Here is a 25981-nt window from a genome sequence, read left to right on the forward strand (position 1 = left end):
AAATAATATTTACCTTTGTTAGATTTTTACTCAGAATCTTATAAAATTTAGCCAGAAATTTTAATAAATTTAACCTCAGACTTATTCTTTTCTAATCCTTTATAAAGCACAAAGTTAATGAGTTAATATTACATCTTATGTTAACCTAGCTGAAATATAACCAATCAATTATAACAAATTTTAGATTTATTAATGTAATTTTTCATAATAAATAAATAAATAAATATTTCTAAAATTACTGTAAATGACATTAAATATTTCAATTTATAGGCCTAATTATAATAGCCTATAGATTAGAGGTTTTAAAGAAATATCTTATTTATACTTATCAGTATTTATAATTAACTTTAAACTCTTTTTGTTTAATAAACAAAATGTTTTTTTTTAATTAGTAAAAAAATTTTATAAATTTATAAGCACTATTTTAGTGCTTAAGTTCTCAACATCTTCATTTATTAAAGAATCTAAGAAATTTGAAGTTGAAAAATAGAATTTAGATGGATAAAAATGAAGATTTTTAAAGCAAAATATCGAATATATATGCTTATATAATTAAATTGAAATGATATATTTAAGTTTGAGTGAAGACTGTTTGAAGATTGGAGTATCATATATTTATATTTATTAAGATCAAAGAGAAAACCAGAAAATAAATCTGTTTTTTGATTTTCTTTACTACTTTTACTTGTTCTCTACTTGTTTTCTTTTTTCTTCCTTTTAAAGAAAAGTCATTTCAAATTTTAAACTACCTTTCAGTAAAAATTTTCTACATAAAGAGTAATTTGCAATAAATATCCTGTATGAAATGAAATGAATGAATAAGAAATTAGATCTTTATTTGCTACAATGTTTAAAAGTTTACAATAAATGTCACAAAAACTTGTTGCACGTGTAAAAATCGATCTTTATAACACAAATAAAAGGTTCTATTCGAGATAAAGGAATAAAGAAAGAATTGTTAAATTTTGTAAAAGTTGACAAGAAGCAAATAGTTTAAGATAAAGAAAACAGTCCTTTATCTCATTGAAAATAGAAATTAGGAATATAGGCAGATAAAACATTTAAATGAAAACAAAATAAAAGCCTATATTAATCACTGTTAAAATAAGTTTCAGTAGAAAGAGACTACTTATTAAAACATCAACGTCATATAGAAAATTCTCTTCGAGGATCTTTCAAGACGACAATTTAAACAATAGACTAAGTTTTAAAGAGACAATTATTTTTTAAATAAATATTCTACATATAAAAGAGATGAGAGTATCTCATTTTCTAACATCGTAAAAAGTTGACTGTCGTTAATGCTATCTTTAATATCCCGACCGCGTATAGAATAAAAGATACAATTCCTGTTACCGTTGTTGCCAATGACATAAATCCTACCATAAGGTATGCTGTTTCAGTCTTGCTTTCTTAATACAGACCCTGCACTCTGCATAGATATTAAAAGTGTTTTTTCTTACTCCTAAATAAATCGGAACGAACAGATAGGAGCTTAACTTAGGCTCTAGTGGTAAGAATGTATATTATCATTTATATATTTGCATTATGTAAATTTCCTATAGTTCAAGACAGTTTTTAAATATTAAAATGCTCACATGTTAAATTAATTCTTAAGAATTTCTATCTAGAAAATCTAAAAAAACAATTTAAAAATTTATAAATAATAATTTTATTACTGTTAAACTAAGTAAACACGTGTAAAAGTTATTTGTTATAAATCCTATCGAAGGCCTAATTTAATACAATAGTTTATATTATAGAAATTTTCCATTATATTTTATATTTTGTCTATTTGCATAGTTAAAATGGCTTATTTAAAATTTGACCTTATGCAACAAAAAATCTATAGAAATAAGCTTTATTATTATAGAACAGAAAATTATAAAGCCTACCAACTATAATTAAGGTTCACAAAGTCTATAGAAGACATTTTTAACTCTAAGATGTTGTAAAATATCCTTCAAACTTATATTAATTGCTTTTGATTTGTTATTTTAAAACTTTAGGGCATAAAAAAATACAGTGGTAATACGTTATTAAATATATGTTGCATTAATAAATATTATTAAAATAGCTCAAAAGTTGATTTAAATTAAATGTAAATTAAAAATCTAAATTAAATAAAAATGTCTAAGGTCAATATAAAATATTTTTTAAAATAAAAGTAAAGGTAAATATTATATTTACGCTTTATTATTAAAATATAAATATTTAAACGTAAATAATAATAATTTAAAAGCAAAATTTTATATTTAATTTGTATTTTACTTGTATACTTTATAAATTTTTTACTATAAAGTTTAATAATAAATATAATTAGCTAAATTTAACTTTGTTAATATTATAATAAACAATTTTTAAATAAAAATATACGGTAAATATTTTACTTTTTAATAATTTTCTACAAATATATTTAAATTAAAATCTATAATAATCTCATAAATAATGTTTTCAACATGTAAACAGGCTTAAAATTAATGTAAAATTTCTAATTAATTATTATTAGTACTGTTTTTTTTTGTTAGAATTAACCCAGTTAGTTTCATTAAATTATCAGATAATTATCTAAAAAACATAAATTAATAAAAATACCTTACAAAAAACAATTCGAGTTATATATTCCACAGTTTAATTTGAAGCATAATTTTATCTTTTATGTTAAATTCTATAATTCTATCCGAAGTCCAAGGCCTCCAAGGGGTAGGAATCCTAGGAAAAAACAATTTCGGAGGCCATATATCGAATTAAATTATATTAAAGAATAGGAAATAAACGAATTGTATAGAGGCCCTACACCCACGGGCCCAGGACAATTCGTTCCTTTTGCCCCACTCTGAAAGTCCCCGTTGAGGCCTTCTACATTTTAAATTTAATTAAAGTACGGTTTAATTTTTTAATAAAGCATTTTTACACTCGTAGTAAAACTTTCAAGCCTGTAAAGCATTTCCCTCCACTTCTTAAGATTTTAATTAAGCGCTTTCTTTTATCATCAAATTTACTAAAAAAAGTTATAAATAATTAACGATTTAATCTAATAAAAGTATATATATTTGTGTATAAATTTACTTACCGGGTATCATGTAGAGGTGAACTAATGGATAAACGATTCGCTTGGCTCACTTTTGGATTCGTCTAAATAAATAAAGAAATAAAATAAAACTTGTGAGAAAAACTTTAGATTTAATTATAAAAAGTCATCAATTGTATTATTGAAATAAATTTATATTATATAAAATATTTATAAATTCTATACATTAATTTTTTCAGTAAGTTTATATAGCTTCAATTTTCATTTTTAAATTAAGTTTTATTGGTTTAATACTGTAAAAAAAAAAAATAAATTATACATTTTGTAGCTCGGATAGCATCAATATTTGTGTAATTGACAATAGAAAAAACTTGAGATTATTCTTTTATTTTATTTTTATTGTTAATTTAAAAAAAAAAATATTATTTGCATTCGCATTTAAGTTGTTGAAAAAGATATTCTCTACTTGCTTAGGTCAAGGATAACGAGCTTGTATTATATTTTTTTCAGTTGACCAAGATGAGATTTAGGTCTTAGACACTTTAGCCTATTTTCTATTTTAAAAGCTTCTGATTTGATTCATCAAATAGAGCGTAGGTCTATAAATTAGCAGCTTAAAAAATAAAAGGGGAAAAAAAATTGTTTTAACTTCAGCAAAAATACAAAGTAATACATAAACTCTATCAATCATTTGTAAAGTTGGTAAATCTATTTGGTAAATACAAAAATATAATTCAAAATTAGTCAATCATTGCTCGTAGGCCCATACTTTTGATGTTTAAGCTTTAGATGACAGAAATTAAAGTTAAGAAAACTTTATTTACATATAAATTAGCTTCGTATATATTTTACAAAACACGTTATATTTAATACTGAATATTTCTTCTCCATAATTAAGAGCGTGTAGAGTCAAGATTTATAATTGTTTCTATCCTTAAAGATCTATCGTTATACTGTATTATTATATTGTTATATTGTAAAATATATCGATTATATTATATTATTTTAAGCCTGTACAGTTTTAAAATGTACAGTACAATATTATCAAGCGTACTGTACAGTAGCTGAGAAGAGCTGTATAGTTTAGTTAATAATTAAACTGTACACCAGTTTAGAATTTTTGGAATAATTTATAATGATTTAATATTTTTTAAATTGGCCTATAAGCTTCATTTTTAAAGAATGAAAGTCTACAATTTCCAATTATTGAAATACTTCAAGCTTAATTAATGCTAATTAAAATTATATAAATCGTTTTTAAAATGTTGGAAAGCTTATTTCTTATTTCATATTAAATATTAAAAGTAGAATCATAACTGAATTTTAGTATAGAATATTATAGTAAATGTAAAATACAGTAGTTTAGATCTATAGGCGTGATAGCTTAATTTAAACTGTTTTATAAATGAGTATTATATTCATAATCTCTATATTAAATTAAAGATTATATAATATAAGTTATAATTGAAGTGAATTAATAAAAATTAAATAATACAATTTAAAACCCGCGACTTATACGAGTCCTTCTCGTCTACAAGGTTTAATTTTTGGATCTTTAAGCTTGCAAACTTGAATGAATGGTTTATATACCAAAAAACAAAAGATAATCTCAAAATAATTAATAAATATAATTACGTTCCCTTTATATTTATTTGTTTAAATAAAAAAAGTGAACATTTCTGTAAAAAATGTTTTATTTATATCAAAAATGCTATTTAATGTTTCGTACTAGCGTATACTATAACCTTGTTATAAGTTGATGCTATAGAATAAAGTTATTTTTAAAAAATAATATTGCTAGTTTAAATGAAGAAAATACAGCTTATATAACATAATTTTAATCATTAAAATTTTTGAGGTTTGGAGCCTCAAATATTAAAGTTTATCATCATATAAAATTATCTATGCTCATATTTACCATACAACATGCTTATATGCAATTTGCACATAAGATATATCCTATAGATTTTATAGATTGTGCAGAATAATTTTTTTATCGTATAAAACGAACGTGAGCTCAAGGTTTTACTAGTTTTTCAAGATTTTCAAATAGTATAATTTTAAATAGTAACATCGTTATTTAAGAAGATATTGCATTATAAATTACGAAAAAATTTTATATGTTATATATAATTTAATAAAAGTTTAACAACAGAGTAAGGTTATTTTTACTTGTGCGGCTTATGTGCAGAAGTACAGTACAGGTTGACACTATAAACACAGCAGGATCAGAAGCATAAAACTCGTTAATGATAAAATAGAAGATAGATATAGGCCTAATAAATTTGAATATGAATTACGGGCCTACATATTCTAGTGAAAGTTAATTAAAGACTTCGAACAGATTTCAAATAATTAATTTTTTAAATCGATAATCAATCGTAAAATCTCGAAATTTAATTGAAATTCAAGAAATTTATTCTAAATTTAATAATATAGGCCTATATTTAATTTATATTAGTAACTAGACTATTATAGGAAAAACTTTGGAATTAAAATTTTAAAAGACTAGACTTCTTATTAATTCAAAGATATACTAAATAGCAAAATTATTTAGAATTTTATCATAACTTAAAAACTATTTTTATTAACAAATTCCTAAAAACCTTAAATATTTAAAAGAAAAACGGATAAAATCTTATAGCCTAAGTTAAATTAGAAATATAAGAAAATAGAACAAAATTATTTCTAATGAAGATTATCGCTTTTTAAAGCAGAAATCGAAAGAACTTTCCAATAGATGTAGTTCTGTAACTTATATTTATGTGATTAAATCCAGAAAGAAAATTACAGAAAAATTTAAAATATTTTAATAAATGATTAGTATGAGTTTAATCTAAAAATAAGAATCACCTTACAATAATAAATGTTTTACGATTAATGTTCAAATTCTGCTAGTAAAATATATTGTCGTAAAATAATACGTATATAAATTATTATTTCACAAATAATATGATTTACTTTCTTCAGTTTTTCATATTAAAAAGTTAAATAATTGATTTATATATATCAAATCACTTCAGAAATGTAAGTGAAAAGCTTTTAGATTATGTTTCTAACACATTTAATTTTTCGAAAATAATTTATTTAACTATAAAACTCTATTTCGAGTTGTATTTTAAACTGATAAAACGATGCAGAGATATGATTTTATGCAATGTATTTGCATACATGTATGCAAATACATTGTTTTTTCCCTCAAAATAATCACGCTCAAACAATCCAAACATAAAATAATCTTGTTTTTTGTAATAATTACCCATTTTGTTGCTTCTAAAACATATTTTTTCTATTGAATAAAATTTTAAAAAAACTACTTATAAGTATAAATAATCTGGAAACTTTCTTTATTATTCTATATTTGTTTTAAAACAAAACAGGATTATTACTATAAATTCTAATAGACTTACCTATTATCAAACTCTAACAAGAGTAGAAATTAATAGAGAAGGGAAGTCTTTGGCTATTTGAAATCAAAAGCGCTGTTAAATTCTGATCGAGACAATCGAAATAATCTATTGGAATGATCATAAAAGCATTAAATAGATTTCTTACGCCATATACATGACAACAAATGAAAGGGAGGATTCGCTCGCACGATTGACAAATGAATCTCATCTCATCTAAACTTGGTAGATTAAGTCAATCAAATTGTGTCTGCTTGAATACGTGGCTATTCTGAAATATTATCGTAAAGATAAGAAAGCTATTCTAAGGAAATTATATATGAAAACACATTTTTACTAATGAGTTTTTAATTTCGATTCAAGCATAATGAAAATCAAATTATCTAATTCGTTATGATATTTGGACCTATTTAGTAGATAAATCTACGATATTTGCTATGTTCGCAACACAAAAGAGGTTATGAAATGAATTTAAAATCAATTTAAACATATAGGGAATTTATGGAAGTTTCAGATAAATTAATTAGTTAGCTTATATCACAATTTAATAAAGTTAATCTTATTAACCTATCGAATTAAAAAATGTTTATAAAATAAAATCCTGTAAGTTTATAAAAATTTAAATTAGAATTCTAATAATTAGTTTAAAATCTAATTGTAATTAATATCGTAATCTAAATAATAAGCGAAATAACGAGTATATTATATATATATATATATTTTATTCGTTATTAATTTTATATTAAAATTTTAAAATATTACTATTGTAAAATTATAATATTCTACGAGTTGAAAGATAAATACTGCATATTCAATTTAATTTTATTCAAATCTAAATTTAATAAGCCGGCAATTAAAAATTTGGCCTAAACCCTAATATTTAGGCCTATACCTAACGGTATAATGTAAGTACTGTACGTACTGTACAAGAAAGCAATGCCAATGTCCATTTAGTTTTAAGACCAAATAGGAAATCAAAACTTTTGATAAACAATTTATTATTTAGGCCTATATTTCGTATTGTTTGTAATGATTATGAATATTATTTTTCTTTTAAAATAAAAAAAAAATTCGAGGAAAATAATAATATCAGTATATTATTAATCATTAAAAATAATCATTGTAACGAATTAATTTTAATATATACTGTATTTATTATTATTATTTACAAAAATGAAAATAGATTTAACAAGAAATATATATATATATATTTAGCTGTAAAATTAGTTTACAATATTTAAACGACTTATTAATATTATTTAATATCGAATTATACATTTATCATTAGATTAAATTGAAAAATATTATTTATATTAAACTAGAGTTCCTTTTTCTTAAGTCGATTTCGATAAAACGTTAGAGAACGTTAAAACTTTTAATTAAAACTATATGAAAATTTCAATACAGCATTATATTTTGTCGAATTAATGTTTCATCTCGTAACAAATAAAGGAAAAAAAAAAAAAAACTAAGTTTCGTCATCTTACCCCGCAAGTTAAAGTGTTCCTTTATTTACAAAATTAAATATAATATACTAAGTTTATTTTCTTTCTAATGTTTATTCGTTAAATTTATGACATTTAAATATACATAAAAATGTAATTACACCATTTTATACTATAAACATCTCTTCAAAACTCGCTGACTTTTGTAGTTTACATTCTCTTTAATAGAACTTTAAAAGAGTGATGGGACATATAAAGAATTTTTAATAGTTAAAGGCCAAGTGATCATAATGAAAGTATAGGCCTATATATATATATATTTTAATTCGATTCTTCAAAATTTCTTTATTTTACAACTTGAATATTCTAAAATTCCAACGATTTTTGAGTAAAAAAATTTTGAAATCAGTTTTATCTCAGTAGAAAGTCTAAATAATATTTAAAATTCTTGACTATTATTAGATTCTAATCCGTATTATATATTATTTTCGTCTCTTAAAGCTCATTGCTCTTCGAATTTCGAGCATCCTCCCGTAATTATGAAGGATATTCAAACTTCCGGGAGAACAACTCCAAGATGACATCACATCAATTTGTAAATTACAAATTAAGTTTATAAAATAATAAATCTTTAAGTAGATTTTTAAATGCCTTAAGACATTTTCTTACACGAACAAGTATAGGCCTAATCGTTCTAACATATTTAAATAAGTTTGTGCCTTTTGTTTGATACTAAAACTGCAGATTTTACTAAAAAATTTCAGGATTTAAAAAATAAAATACTTCTAGAAGAAAATTTAATATTTTTAACTTTTATTCTAAAATTTGATATTTAATTAATTTATTTCTCAGAATTTAAATTTTCAAGATTTTCTAAAAGAGAAATCAGACGTTGATTAGTGGTTTAGTCTAAACTTTTCGTATTCGTTCAATTTTAATGTCTGTCTTATGAACATTAGTAATTAGACTGAATTCTCCGATTGGTTTAGACCTACATTTTAATATTGTGAATAGATTTACAAGATAAATATCCTTCGAATCTGATCAAAAATTTGATAAAAATATGCAACCGAAGCGATGCATACAAATAGATTTTGATAGAGTATACTTGAATAATTTATCCTTAAAATGAAAATTTTAATTAATAAATGAATAATAATCTATTTTTTAAAAAAAATAACTACCATTTTGTCAATCAAGCAATAAAGTTTATTATTATTTTAAAGTTATGTTAACTTATCTTTATATTTGTCATAATCATTATAAAATATTCCATTGGATACTTGACCATAAAACAACTGATTAATAAAGATTAATTAGCTTTAACTCTTAAAATACGAGTTTTTATACAAGAAAGTATAATTTTAATTGTTATTTAAAGTTATTCCATTAAAACCGAATTTTATGTAGAAAGTAATATTAATTAAAACATTTTTTGATCGTATACATAAAAAATAAACTGGCACTTTATATAATTTATAATATATATTAGATTTAAGCAGGTATAGTACTGTACTGTGCATTACAATGAAAATTCCGAAGGTTAACATACTTTAAATGAAAGAACGATAGTTTCGTTTAATGGCTTTTGTCAAATTACCATGAAATTCTTGACTCATTCAAAACATTTTGTAGCGGCTTAGGTTAAAGAAAGGATTTATTTTGTACTCGCAATCAAATGGACAGTAAACGTCCACTTAATCCGAAGTTACAAAGAATATCCCTTTCACAATTCCTTGTTTATTTGTTCGGAAAGTCTCCGTATGTGATCCGGGACAACCCTATACACATATTAAACAAATCAACAATGAGAGAAACACGAGTCAAAATTGCTTTCCTCCAGGCAAACAACACTGTAAGATTGTCGCTTGCATGAAAGGATATTTCTGTTTGTTGATGTCTAAGTCGAAGCTCCAATTTCAAAGACCTAATATAATTAAAGTGAGGGTAATAGACCAATAGAGAACCATTCTCTACCGATCCCCGATACCGAAAGAGGTCGTAAAATTCCATAAATAGAAGGCGTCATCGTTTAAGTACCGCCACCAATCCCGTTGAAATATCTTGGGTCGACCGTGGTTGACAGCTACTCGGGATTTTCTGTCCAGTTGGAATTCTATGCCTTTTGTCGTCGTCTCCTGTATGGTTTAACGATCAACAAGTCTTCGTAGTGGGGCGATGGGTTGCGTAAGAAGTCAAGGGAAACAGTATTGGTAGTAAAGAACGCAAATTATATAGTTTTTACGATGGAGTCGAGAACGACTCACCAGCTGCATACGGCTAGTTAATGTGACGCACGACCCGAAGCCTATTTAAACCTAACCTCCGAGACCCGGAAGAATTGAATGAAAGGAAAAGACATTATATTTCACAATGTGTTGTATGATAGATGAGATACAATAGAATAAGGGTGAGGTTATGAAAAAGTCGGCGGAATGATCTCACTCTTTATACAATTGTTGACACTCCACACGTTTTGTATCATGTCTTATTTCCCATCCTGTTTATGACGTTTTGCCATATGTTATTGCAAAATATGTTTCGTCTAATTTAAAACTGTATGTTGAAAATGAAAACTATTATATAAACTTAAATTTTTAAGTCAAATATTAAAAGTTTTAAAACATTTAAAAAAATTATTGTATTATATATTACAAACAGTAATCTAAATAATAAATAATTATTATTAATAAAAATTTGCCATTATATAGTATATAATTTATAAATTTATCTTTATAGATTATAAACTTTTTGAATGTTTTAAATTATCCTAAACAATCTTTAAGTTCCGAAAACATTTTAAAAATTTATATTCTTTTATAATTATCAATTTTTTTTTCAAATAAAGTTATTTTATTTACTGCGTACCACATTAATATAAAATCTAAGATATACAAATTTTACATAGGCGCTTATACTATAGGATATACTGTTTATTAATAGAAACTGTATAGGCTAGATATAGATAGGACTATACCAAAAACTTATGATGCATTACATTGCATGTTTTTTTTATTGTTATAAAATATTAAAATAAATTATCTCTTGACATATATCAATACTTAGATCTAAAAATATTGAGCTAATGTTACTATATTCATAAACTTAACACAAAACTACAGACTGGCATGCTAAATATCATAAAGCGCATGTTCTAAATAAATCCATTTAAACTATTAACAATAAAAATAACCTTAAAAATTATCGTAAAAATCAATATAAAATTTCATTTGTACACCGACCTATCAATGCAATAATTCGGTTTTGAAAACTAATTTATATCATTTTATAGCAATAAAATTTTCTCTAAATCAACATGTTATTTTCAATTACGAGCAATAAACTTACCACTATAAATCTTTAATTCTTGTTTTATAGAAAATTAAAAATAATGTAGATGCCAGAAAGATTTTAAAACTCAACTCTTGTCTCATAAGAAGACATTCGATAGTCAACGGATCATGCAGTCCAGGTCTCCACTAGGAGTGATACTTCGAGCATTAACCAATCATCTGCTGCAAATGTTTTTCCTTATGACCAATAGAACTACTTGATATTCCTGGGAATGGATGCTCCTCCTACTCGTACGACACTTAATATGGATTGAGAAAAATGACAAGACTTTACTATTTAGGAGTTTTTAAATCTAATTACCTTAAACAATTTATATAAATTTAAATATTTTTAAAATTTTATATGCTTTTAATATTCAGTTATCAGTTTAAATAGTAATAATAACTTATTATTCTATATTTATAAAGTTATAAACGGGCGGATCTATAAAATTTTCAAAGAGGAAGAAATTTTCAAAGAAGGAAAAGAAATTCTTATAGAATTATATATTCAAAAATTAGAATAATTTATGCATGTTTAGAAATTTCTAAATAAAATTATCTATGAAAATTAATTGCTAAGAAGAGAGTTCTTAATTTATTACAGTACTTTTAATTTAATCTCCTAGTTATACAATATTTATTTAAATCTTTTTAAACTGGGAAAACAATATATTTTAGTTGAAACAATAATGAAAGAAACATAATTACATTTATTTAAATAGATAAGTAGATGTAGTCTATACATCCTAAACAACAACAAAATCTTGATATTAAAGAGTAGAAAAAAACTCTTTAAAAGGTTTTTCTACTCTTTAATATTTTAAAAAAATTTAAAATATAAATTTGTTCTTCTATTTTTCTTTTTAAAAATTCTTAAAAACAAACATTCTGTAGCTAATTTTTTTTTCGGAAAAGTATCTTAAGAATTTGAAGGAAATTACTAAACTTCATTTTTTCATTAGAATAGAAATTTATTTTACCTTTATAGTTCTAAAAAGTAAAAGAACGATTCGCATATTAGATATAAATTTTGCAGAATATGTTAATAATAGAAAAGATATTACAAGTTACAATTCAGGAAGTGGAAATGACGTTATTTACCAATTATTTCCGGAAAATAAAAAAAAAAAAAAATTGCCATCATATACACTGTCATAAATTTCTCCCACTCATCTCCCGTCTTCTTATACGTCATATTATTATAGAAAAATAAAAAATAAACAGAAAAGTTAAGTTTTAAGAATATTTTATTAATTTAAAAGTGGTTTTTGCATTTTAACTAATTAAAAATGAATAAATAAAAACTTAGGTGTTTGTCTTCAAGGATTAAGATCTAGGAACTGAGTCAGGCCTAACTTTCAATACGGCTAAGGTCTTAAAGCATGTTATTTTATCAGTTATTGATTATCATTAAGAAAACGATGTAACTCAGACATTAATAATGACATATAATTTAATAAATTATAATTTAGCACTAATTTTGTAGGTTGTAAAAATCTAAGATTTTAATTTTCGAAAGCTTTTATAAATTACGCCTATTTTATTTTGCAGAATGCAGAGACGACTTTAATTGCTGAGAACTTAACGTTAACAAATATTTTATTGGCTATTAAAAGTTGTAGACTACAAGGACTACATAAGATAGTCCCACGTTCAATTTATTTAATTTTAATGCTACAGACCAGCAGAAAGCCTACTATTACGACATAATTTTGGGAAAAGGAACACGAAGAATCATTCAAGTAAGATGAACTTGAATCACTTCTGAAATTAAGTATTAACGTTAACAAGAGGATTGTTTTTAATTTGTTTATTTTGAATATACTATAGTACACCTGTATTACGTTCAACTAGTCTAATTATCAGTAAACCTGTAGAGTTTCTAACAAGCTTAGGCCTGTGTTAATTCTAAATTTGGAATCTTTATTAGTTAATATTGTGAAAACTATAAACCAAAGTTGCAAAAATAAATAAATAAATAAATAAAAACGAACAAAACTAAAATTACTGTTTAATTATATTCAAGATGTTTAATATTTTGTTATTATTCGCAGATTACTTATCAGTCATTTACCTGAACTGTCTCTTGTATTTCCAGATCAGTTTGGTATAACATCTCTCTTATTTCATATTTTGCCTATAGGCTTGGTGCATGAGTTGTTTATATTTTATTTTTTCTCCTTTTTTTAAAGTTGTTTTACTAGAATTGTAAATACATTATTCAAGACGGTTAGAAGATGTCAGGGCCAAAAATGCCTTGCGGAACGGATAGTTAGTTCTTTTTTGGACTCATAATCATGGGTTGCAATCAGATAATCGTAGGTTCGAGACTGTAAAATTTTCTTTTCTTCAGCAGATCGACTAGGTATAGAGGATGTCTTTGTCATGTTTCTTCCACATATAAACAACTTTTGTATTGTCCAATCATTGCAGAGAACTTTCTTCAACTTCTTTAACTCCAAAAGAAAGATATTTTTCAAAATGGCCGAACAGAACTTTTCTAAAAGAGATTAATGGACTTTTTAAGCCTTTGTAAACTCTAATTGTTGGGAGCTCTTCTAATTACAACGCTACTTCTCCAATCTATTGTTCCATGCGTGGGAAACATAACCTAAACTTTTTTGTGAGTCTCCATTCAACTCTTTTAGTAGGGTCTAGTAGTAGATATCGACTGTATTGCTAATATATTATAGATCTTAGGATATCGCTTCTGTATAGCCCATTTAAATAAATAAATAAATAAATATATATATCTTTAAAAACTGTTTAAATTTTAAATATCGAACAAAAGACTAACTACAAGTAAAAATAATTTCTATTTGATTTAATTCACTTAGAATCTGGTTTATAAGTGAGCAATTTAATTAGCATGTTATCGAAATAGATTTTTAATTACTTGTAATAAAAATTATTCAGTTTTCTTCAATTAAATTAAAGCTAAATGTATAGGATTGTGTTCTAGATTTAAATCAACAATATGGCGTTGATAACAATTCAAGAGGGCATTCAAACTTGAATTCCTATCTACAGAAAGGCATCTAAGTTTCAATGCTATATAAAATGACATTCATAATATAATAGTTTTAACCTTTAGCTCAATAAATGCATTTTCTACGAGATAAACATCCATTCGAGTTGCTTGGTTCTTTTATTTCTAGTTTCAATTTACTTTTGAGCATGTTCTCGACTAGTTGAACGATTCGACAGTACTTGCCATTGACGTGACGATGTGTGGTCTAGATTATCAGATTAGATTCGACTCCGCAGACTAATCTTAAGATTTATTCTAAATAAAACTTTACAACAGAATTCCGGGAACAAAGCGTAAAATAATCTGTTGAATTATAACGCTTGTGAAACAATTAGATCAGTTCATAAAAAAGATTTTCATAAAATTTAAAGCAATTAGGATATTTAAATTGATGTTAAAATTAATAAAGAAAGTATAAATTTACTTTATAATGTTCTAAATAAGTTAAAATTTAAAATAATTACAGGATACGCGAGAAGAAATTGTTTCCATAAACTTGTTAATGTTATCTTCATAAATTTAATTACGTAGCCTAAATAAAATCGAATTCAGTTGCGAGTTTTATAATGTTTTTGTTTAATTATTATGAAAATTTTAAAAATTATTTAGTTTTATAAGAGAATTTCAGAGTATTACCTTAAAATTTATATCAGTTTTCGTCTTTACATCGTAGTGAAAACCAACATAAAAAATTGATGTCAATGTAACATCTGAAAAAAGAAAAAGGAATTTTTGATTTCTTAGGTCACAAATTTATGTAAAGTAGAAATAGATTATTGAAAAACTATAGGCTAAGTAAGAACATCATTCCAATTTTGATATTTGATTTATTTATTTCTGATTCCGAGTGTCATTTATACCGGAAATCTGAATATACAATAATTAAACTTATCAACTTATCAATGTATATATATATATATATATATTATTTAGTAGGCCTGACTTATTTTAAGGAATAAAATTCACTAAGTTTTTACCATAATCTATATAATTCATACATTCTCATAGATTTAAAAACAGGAAAAATGAATCTCATGTATGCATAAGAGTATGCACTATCTCTATATATAACTTTGATTTTTGATGTAATTTGAATTAAATTTGAATCATTTTCGTTAAGGTTGACACTTAAATGTTAAGAAAGTTGAAAATTTGCATATTCTTGGAACTGTTTAAAACAGATAAATTACAATATTTCTTAAGGATTTTATAACCAAAAAAAAGAAAAAAAAATTAATGTAAAATAATTTAATTGCAGGCAAATAGCCCAATAATTTACCTCTAAGTTGTATAGGATATAGCCTATAGGTCCGTTAATAAAATAGCTAAAATTTCATGTGAAGTTTTATTTTTAGTATAAACTAATTGGATGAGAAAATAAATTTAATTAGATCCAATTGAAATAATAATTAAAAATAAATTATTAGTTAATTTAAACGCAAAACGTTACGAATTAATAGTGCAAGTTTTTAAATTTCTCCTCAATAAAAGTAAACTAAACATAAATAAATTATAAGACAAGTAAATAGGATTATTTGATTTTAGCAAGAGGTCCATTCTGTATCGAAAATGTATAGGCTACATTTCACTAAATTATGTTTTACTCTGATCTTTACCTTTATAATTTGAATTATATATAATTAAGATGATCTATCTGCCTATACGTTTCCAAATATTTAATTATTTTTCTTTCCGAAAGAACTAGAATTGATCTAACTTTGTAATTTATTTGTGTGTATAATTTAAGAAAAAGTCTGCAAAGCAGGCAGCGCCCTTTCTAATTATTGCTTAATTAAATTCATTTACCGATAAAATACAAACAAAATTATAAAAAATTAAACTCTTCTCTCAATAAAATGATAAAATCGTCATAAATGAATGACTGACTAAGCTTAAAAATGTAAGAAAGTTCTGTAGTTTTACATTGTATAGCTTCATATAAATTATATAATATAAATCTACAATATTAAATGAATAAATTAACTTAATAGGGTAGTTAACTTATTAATTTAATAAAGAAATTTCTACTTAATTAATATATATTAAATGTACTGTACTAAGCTAAATGAGTTTACTACTAAGTACAAACTAGTTCATTATTGCGATTTTATTTGATTATGCATGATGAAAACAAGTTTTTAATTGTAATAACAACCTCTTAATTTCAATTTTATTCACATTAAAAATTTTAATGAAGACAATTTATTTATGGAATTAAAAAAAAAATTTTTTTTCTTCTCTCCAATTGAAATTTCTAATAGTACAATCGAGTAAAATTCTTTTTACTTCTTAATGGTGATGCATACGATCAAAAATATATATAAAGATCAAAATCTAAAATATCTAAGTGAATATTAAAAACCATTTTTTTTTTTAAACAAAAAGCTATAAAACCACGAGAGCGGAGATTGATTCAATAAATACTTAATAAATAATAATATTAAAAATAAGACAGCTTTACCCGTAGGCTATTTTAAACTAAATAGCGTATGATTATTAGTATTAATTTAAATAAAAATAAATAAATAATTATTATTTTATTACTGCTAAATGGCGTTATAATGGTTAAGTAATAACTCAATATGCAAATTAACTTGTCTTAAGAAATGTTTGAAGAAATTGCTTGCTATTTTACGGTTTATTTTATTTTATTTTCTTTTTTTTTATAAATAGCCTAATAGTTATAAATTTCGTGGGTTTATTTATTGTTATACATTAGAATTGATTAAAAAATGTGAAAATTAATATTATTTTAACGAATTAATTTAAAAACAAGTGAATTAAAAGGAAATTTCGAACATTAACTTAACATAGAATCTATGAAAAATTTTTCAACGATTTCAAGAAAATTCTGTATTTTCATTTGTGAATTTCTCTCTTCTAGTTTAATTTTGATTCGTTTTAAATGACGAATAATATAGTTTCCTCTCTAGAAGGTAATATTACATTATATTCTTATTACGTAACATTAAAATAGACACATCAATTCTTAAATTGATTTTATAACGTTGAATTCTAAGATTAAGCTGAGTAATGTGTACTCAGCCTAGAATAAGAATATAGGTCAATTCACAGGGAACTAGTGCTTACGTATGAGCAATTGTAATTTGTAAACATTCTGTATAACAATACAGATGGGAGGGATTGAACAGGTAACTCCCACAGTGTGGAGATATTGCTAAAAAAACATTTCTTTACTAGCGAAATAAGAAGACAAAACTTTGCTAAGAAGTGACAAAGAAAATGTCGACATCAGCTGACTCATTCAAACAATTGAAACAAAGTGACCGCCTAAGTTTGGGTCACGAAGATAATCACGAAACAGCGTGACAAACGTGAGTGTTAAGAACTCATTATCTTTCAGTAAAATATATAGGTTTATATATATATATATATAAATATCCTAGAATAACCTTGTTCCGAATGCATTTTGTTGTAAAATGAATAGAGAGAACTTTAAATTCGAGTGACCTTTCCAGGTTTCTTTTCATTCGTCAAAGGAATTTTAACATTGTTATAATTAAGAATTACCTTACATTGTTCGAAGGAAAAGGTCATAATACAGGCCTACAGATTAAACCACGTTTACATTTGAACTTTAAATCAAAGAACGTGTTATATTATTTTAATAGCTCCATAAATATCAGAATTTATAAATTAGGAAAGCCTTAAGTTATCCAAATTGACTAATAGATTTTAATGGCATAATAATAGGTAATTAAATACATAAAAAAAAAATTGAAGTCGCATGTAAGGTTAGATAGAGAAAAATACAAGTTTATAACCAGTTGCATAGCCAGTTCTTCACTAAATGGAAGTAAATTAAATTAACTGGAAACGACGAGAAGTAAGAATCGGTATAATGCAAGATATAAAGAATAACATTGATGATAGAAGTTAATTCAGCAGTGTTGTCTCATAAATGCTTAATGAAGAGTTTATTCTCTATAGGTGGTCATCCAATGCGGAAAGTTTTTTCTTGTAGGACCTCCCGTATTTGATAAACTATAAAAAAAATTTTAAGACTGTCTTATAATATTTATGTTCAATGGCAAAGCAATTAACGCGTCTACGTTGTCAGACCAAACGGATTCTATCAGAGTTCTTGTAGATGAAACGGAGGAGGTCCTTCACTAGAAAACGAAAAAAAGCTATTAACCAATAGGTTAGTACCATTAACCTAATGCTTCGCTATCTGTCAGACTTAATGCAAGAACGAGCGGCTATTAAAACCGAGGGTTCTAAAACATTTCATCGAAGTAATGGCAGAAAACTGACATTTTACAACATGACCCGCAGTATTGCATTTAAAAGTCGAATGCAGAAACTTTCATCTACATTTTTTATTCTAAGTCGACCTTCCGAGTAAGAAAATATTATTATTTCTTCATTAATGATGATGATCTTATCATCTTAAAGAGTAATTTGCTAAAAACTACATATTTAATAATATGCAGTAATTAAACGTATCGAAAAATTTCTTGTTTCGGCTACTTTATTATTGAATTATTTGTTAAAACTGTAACATATTATTTTAATTTGTTCATTTACGTTATAGACTATTTATTAAAAACATGCCCAAAATTAAAATATTTAAAGTAACTCGATTCGTATTGTAGAAGGATGTGTAGATTTATAATAAAATTAAGGTATAAATCTAAAATATTAACGTAAATCAATTAATAAAACCTTAAAGAATTTTATTGTAGAAGTTAGATAAATCTATTGTTAATCTGAGAAGCGAAGATCTTGAGCAAGAACGTGTTAACTTATTATTATTCGATTTTCCAGGAAAAATTATCTTAAAGTTTCGAATTTGATTAATTATATCAGAGATTGGTAGGTTAGTATATGGGTTATAAGCCTGGAAATGATATCTGTTCTATGTAGAAATTCAATAATACACTCCAATGAAACAGTTAACATGTTCTTGCACTAAGGTCTTCAAATACGAACTAATCTATAAAAGAACGTCGAATAAAGTAATTTATAGTATAAATATTTGTATAAACACTTAATATAGACTATAAACAAATAAATGTATTTTAACTTCTGTAAAATATTTTATTAAATCGCTATTATTATGATACATTTTTAAGTATTCTAAGCCATATAAAATCTAAATATCTTAACCTAATGCTTTTCACACATATACACCTAGATCCAGATTTAATAATCTTAGTTTATATTCATAAAAAATACTGAAATGGTAAGGACCTGGTATGGTAAAATCTTATCATAATGACATAAGGCCTATATCGATGTAGGCCTTATGTCATTATGACTTAAGTTATTGATAAATATAAGAACTATCAGATATTTATTTTTATTTTCTAATGCTTTCAACAGTTATAAATTAAACTTTAAACGATATTACTACACATTTTTAGAGCCTACATTATTTGCTATGTAGGCAATTAATATTTATTTATGAATATTAAATTGGTAGCTAAAATTCTGTATTAAATGGAAGAAACATTATCTGTAATTTTACATATTTTATATTGATAAAACGGCATTAACACATCAGAACTATTATTATTATTATTATTATTATTTGTATGTAAGATTTGCTTTTATGTCTTACTACTAGACTAGATAGAGTATAACTGTATAACTTTAAGTTATAGAGAATCTTTAAGGTTCTAGAATTTAGTATTAAGAGATAATAAGCAGTAAACTTCAGAACTTATTTTATGGAAGGAATACATAGAAGTTAATGAAATTAAAACAGAAATCTAACATAGAAATTTTAATTTTTAAAATAAGTCTATCGGTTCTTTCCATAATTAAACTGATATAAAAATTGCGTAACTTTATAATAGAGAACCTTATATTATAATTTATTTTATACTAAATATTTTTTCTTCTTTTCGAATAACTAAATTGGCGTAAACACAGTTTATCAATGAGTAATAATAAAATAAAGAATGATAATTATTATATCCCAACGAAAACGAAATAACCGATTTAATTTAGGGGCCTTTTTATACTCTCTTTGAGTGGTAAAGGGCCTTAAACCACAATTAAAAAAAAAACCGATTTAATTTTAAAAATATTTGTTGCGCCTAGACTATAAATTCCAATGAATTAAATTAAAAAGTTATAAATAAATAAATCAAATTTTGCATCTATTTATAGGCCTATATAATTACTAAAATCTAGACAACTATTTCTGAATTTACTCTTAAGATCTTACATATATATATATACACATAATAATGAGCTTAGACTTTAACTAAACCGATTTTAAAAATTTGTAAATAAAATGTGTGTTAACTTATAGCCTAAAATCTTAATAAACTCTAATTCCTAACCGTTTTTATTTTAAATATAAAAATAAAACCTTTTACGACATTAAAAAGTGATCTAAATTTAATTTGTTTTACTCTATAATCTTCATTTGGATTCAGTCTAATTTATAGCTATCTACGGCATATTTAATATTTTAAATTAAAAGACATTTAAATTCTATAATATAAACTCTATAATTTAATATTAATATAAATAGTCTAATGATTTTTAGATATTTTTAATAGTTCAATATCTAAATAGTAAGCTTAATACAGCCGAACTTCTAATGACGGCGCCTCTAAGCGGAAGCCATATTTTCGGGAAGAAGAATGCTTACAAAATAACCTCCAAACATCGGCCATTTTTAATTTTCCTATTAATGGTCGTTGTTCAGCGGTTTAACTGTATCTAACTGTAATATAATAAGCCGTACAGTACAATTAATAAATCTACAAATATGCGCTACTTTTACGATTTCAACTAGACCTATTAATTTCTCTTGAATTAATATTTTTATATTAAAAAAGTGATTCTCTGTCGATGTATTAAATCGCTCAACAATTTAATTTTTTTAAAGTTTAGCGAATATCATTAAGTTTGAGAATCTCCAAGTTAATTTAAGTAATTTTAAAGTTGCATAACAAAAGTAACGGTAGATTAATTACATTCTAGATGTAAAAATGTTGTTAAGAATGGGTTTAAAACTTTTAAAATCAATAAAAATTTTATACATTTTTAAGATTTTTTAGTAGTAACTCCAAAAATTTATAATGTTAACTCGCATCTTGACAGTTTCACTTCGTTGTCATTATAACAGATTATTTAATTAAAATAACAAGTTTAAAAATAAAATAATCAAGAACTTAGTAAATTAGAGTTTAAATTTACTAAATTAGAAAAAAAAAATTAATTTGTAATAAATGTTTTAAATGTAAAACGATGCCCGTTCTCTTATCTCTGCATAAACGTAACTTACGTAAAATTCAATTAAAATTTCTGACAAATTTCTTTTAAAATATTCACAATCGCATTTAAGGTTAGTTATTAAGCACGCTATTAAAACGTAAAGACTACTAAAATCATTGTGAAAGTCGTAATTTTGACAGATCTAAGAAAAAAGTAAGCATCTCTTTACCAGTTTCAATCGCGGAGCTATCGACTCTAGAAGTGTAGACTACATATTCTTTTAATGGGAAGTTTATTTCGCAGTAAAACTTTAATGAACACTAAACAATGCACTTTTAAATTCACGATATCATCACTATCTACTGGTTTATCGTGTGATCTTTTTGTTGTAGAAATAATCATTTCGATTTATGAATCTGGTATAAATCCCAAGGCCTTAGTATCCATTATAAATCACAGAAAAAAAGTGTTACGTTTCATATATTATCACCCCCTTTGACCTATTTGATTGCATTTTATTAATTTTAAAGGTAAACATTTCAAAATAGTTTTTTTTTTGTTTTAAATGTTATTTAATTTAAAATGCTTTATTCTGTTCAAACATAAAATGGAAGCAGTGTAATCTATAAATGATTTTAAGTTTATTTTAATAATTTTATTATCTAAAATTCCATTTATTTATTTGAAATGTAAACATAAAACATTTTAAAATAAGATTTTTGTATATTTTTTTCAATGAGAATTCGAGAGAACAGCTGTTTATAATTAGAGTTAAAATCATATGCATTAGAATAGCATTAGAATAGGCAAGTAAATAAAGGAAAAATATATGTCCAAGTTATTCTAAATATATAAATACGTGCGAGTTAATTTAGTAAGTATTCATTATAAAATTCTCCAGAAAGTTATTTTCATTTTCATATTTTCAAATAATAGAAGCCTCTATACATATTTTTCTAGTTTGAAAAGCGAAACATAACAGGCAATAAAAATGGAGTCGCGTGTTAGGAACGAGTGGTCGTTCTGCATGGTCACATCTAATCAAAATTCTGCACCAGATATCATGCAGATCACGTACTCTGTCATGATATATTCTATCTAACAATGTCAAGTGCAATTGTACACGTGGGATAAACCTTGTCATTCCTCTAGTCATCGGTTATCTTAATATTTAAACTGTCAAACTATACTCAGACTAAGTAACTTTATCATGCAAACCTCGTAAACAAATTTCGAAGCTTTTAACTTCTATTATCTTTTAATTTAAAGATAGAATTATCTTTAATAATATCTTAATAATTATTATGATCACATTTAGATATAAAATCAAATAAAACAAAAGTAATTTTATTATTATTTTTTTTATATATATACAGTATATAGAGGCTGCTTATCTGTAAGAGATGTTTGAAAATGGATCGCCGTTGGAAAAATCTATCCTGGAGCAAAAGATGTAGAGATAAAAATCTCTTAAGCTCGTATCTTCATCGATAGAATAATTGTAATTTATTATTACTTGTATTGTTTTTTAATGGCAAAATAACTGCATCTGTTAAAACAGTTTAATCAGATCAAAATAAATATATTTAGCTTCTCTGATTAGTTTTAAGCCTATTTTAATAATTAATAATCGAAGATACTCGTTAAAAATCTTTTCGATAATTTAATTAAATTTAATAATCTCGAAACAAAATCGGGCATTCTCATAGAAACATAATAAACAGGATTTCGTTTGAATGATCAAGGAAAAACAACAACAATGAATGTCAAAGCTTTCAATCGAGCCTATTTAGAACGTATGCCTTGATAAACACAAATAAGTTCGTTGAAATAGGACCCAAAAATAAAAAATAAAAAAAAATAGTTTTGAACTCTTGACTGAAGGCTTTTTTCCCTCTCTGTTGTATGGCTGGAAGTTAATAGGGCACCTACCTCGTAAATGCAAGACAGATTGCGTGCATGGCATGTATAGGAGGCGTGGTTTCCTCTCCACTCTGGCGACGTGTAGTCTCCGGTGCCAACTAGACTCCTCCCCCTTAGTCACGAGATGAATGGCAACAATCCAGTTTGGTATTGAATGTTCCATAGGTCGACGCCAACCAATCCTACTTTATAAAAAAAAAATAATCTATTTATTTGTTTTAATTATTATCTATTGTCTATCTTAAGCTATTATTAGAAATAAATTCGACGCTAAATTTCTACTTGGAATGTAATGTAACGTAAAGATTTCTCATTTAGAAAATAATAATCAGCTTGTGAAATTAAATTATTCATTTCTTTATTTAGCACCGTGTTTCATAATTTCAATTATTAATTAATGTTGGAAACCGTTACCGTTGCAAGATTTATAAAATTCAATAGTTTGACAGAACGGGAGAATGTCTATTACGACTTTTTTTAAACTAAATTGTTATTTGATCCTGTATAAGTCTATGCATTTTTACTGTAAAATAGGCTTAATAAAATACGGATTTAATATAAATTTAATAATATAATTCTTTAATACTTGGAACTAACTTACTGTGTTATTAATAATAATTAAATAATTATTATTAATAGACCTATAATTTACAGTAAAACTTAGTATTATCTTATGAATAAAAATACATAAAAAATTGAAATTTATCATTAAACTCAAACCATTCCTTTTTAACAACTCGATGATGGAAAATCAGCATAATAAGGACATTTTTATATAGTTTATTCGTTTTACAAGCGTCAAAAGGAAATTAGCTTAAAACGATATAGATTTAAGCTACGAGAGACTTATAACAATGCAGCAAAAGTTATTTTAATTATTAAAAGGGGAAATCCATGATGTTTTTCATTTCTGTTTTAAATTTTGAATAAAAAAAATTAATATAGTGTGTACTTTTTCCATTACAGTATTTTTTCTTTAAAGCTTTAATCAATAAATCAAGTTTTAATTCGTGTAATAAAATTTAAACTTCAAAGATTATGTCTATTTTTATACATTTAAAAATTAGTAAGATTGATAAAATAGTAAAGACAATAATGCAATTTATGGTTATAATTTTATATAAAAATGTAAGAAGAATCATTATGAAACTAACGATATAATAGGACTAATTACTGATAAAAATTTTCTAATTAATTATACATTACATTCGTAATGAATACGTGGAAGAAATGATCCCCTAGTTTCAAATTCCCCTGTAAAATGCAATTATGAAGATATGTCATCGAATGTCTGGGATAATTCAAGTTTCATGTGCAGGGCCGGATTTACCAATCCAGGGGCCCTGGGCACAAATTCGGTGGGGGTCCCCCCTTTAAGAGTGGGCAAATTTGATGATTTAGAAAATTTACACAAAATACTGTACTTTCAATTAGATTTGAACTAGGAAGTTGTAAATTTCATTTAAAAATAAGGTTATTGTAAACATACATATATTTTATTGTGTAAAACTAATTATTTTAATTTAACTGAAAAATACCTATGTGAAATTTTTTCCCAAAATTTTCCGATGTTTCATAGGCTTTTTCCCGGGTTTGGTTTTCTCTGCCTGTTGTCCTCATGATTAGGCCACACTAGGCTGTCGCGGTAATAGAAAAAAATTATGTTTAAACATAATTTTTTTCAGTTTTGTGGGGCCCCTATTTTGTGGGAGCCCTGGGCACAGGCCCCAAATGCCCTTATGTAAATCCGGCCCTGTTCATGTGCATATACTCAAAACGCCCGCTACTAATTCGTGCTGGCGTTGCTCGGTCTTTGATGTAATTTTTTCAGATCGTTAGATTGATTGCTTTGGTCCCACTCTTTGGCCCTCGATCTCTCGCCATTAACCTATTTAGAATTTTGTTTTTTCTTCGGAGGTAGAGCCTTTGTGAAAAATCAGGTTTGTGCCACAAATGTGCCAAACATGCCAGTTGTTTGTACCCGCATCGTGGATGCATTAACAGAATGGTGCCTGACATAGATCGGTTATGGATTGAAATCGCGTACAGAATGGATATCCCATGTTCCACGTTAAGTATTTTATGTAAATTTTTAAGACTGCTTTCTATTAAACCTATTTGCACTTCGGTATTCAGTTCGCATTCTCAAAGTTATTACTGAAAACTAGGGAGATTCGAGCAGGACATCCTGTAATACGGCAAATGGTGACATATGTATCGACCAATAAGATTCTATTGTAGATCTACATTCCGTAACTATTTATTCATTGAAATGCATTTTTATGAAGGAATGCTATAAAAATCCCTAGTTTTTAAAATAAAGTATTTTTGGACCATAAGACCACGTACTGAATTTATTTAAAGTACGAGTATTTTCTCAAGACCTTGAAAGCGTCAAGATGAAGTAACCTACAATTAAATTAGATAATTCTTGAAAATTCCGCAATTCTGCGTTTCCAGATGTACGGGAACACTACCGGTAACTCGATCCAAAACGCAGGATTTAATTATATTTATTTTGGTTGATTACATACATAGTTAAACTCTATGTTAAATTACCGGTTGCTTCACTATACACTTGCAGACGCAGGATAATGAAATTTTCAAGA

General features: G+C 25.2%; 1 protein-coding gene and 1 long non-coding RNA gene across 5 annotated transcripts in view; one reads left to right on the plus strand and one right to left on the minus strand.

The window, feature by feature from the left end:
* The window catches only part of LOC136970008 (homeobox protein abdominal-B-like), a 106451-nt gene extending 94976 nt beyond the window's left edge, over positions 1-11475 (minus strand). For 3 of the 4 annotated variants that reach the window (XM_067264378.1, XM_067264367.1, XM_067264371.1), the window contains exons 1-2: positions 11232-11475; positions 3074-3135 (exon numbers count right to left, since the gene is read on the minus strand). The gene's annotated coding sequence lies outside the window, so the exon portion shown is untranslated. Of the gene's footprint in view, positions 1-1356; positions 1450-3073; positions 3136-11231 lie in introns of those variants that run through there. The other variant, XM_067264376.1, reaches the window with a different exon arrangement.
* Positions 1375-23048, plus strand: LOC136970009 (uncharacterized). The gene is made up of 4 exons (XR_010879924.1): positions 1375-1513; positions 12770-12960; positions 17451-17584; positions 22826-23048. It is a non-coding gene; the product is annotated as an uncharacterized lncRNA (long non-coding RNA).
* The last annotated feature ends 2933 nt before the right edge of the window (positions 23049-25981 follow it).

The sequence above is a fragment of the Centruroides vittatus genome, unplaced genomic scaffold (assembly GCF_030686945.1).
Source record: "Centruroides vittatus isolate TY-2023 unplaced genomic scaffold, ASM3068694v2 contig_1863, whole genome shotgun sequence".
NCBI lineage: Eukaryota > Metazoa > Arthropoda > Arachnida > Scorpiones > Buthidae > Centruroides > Centruroides vittatus.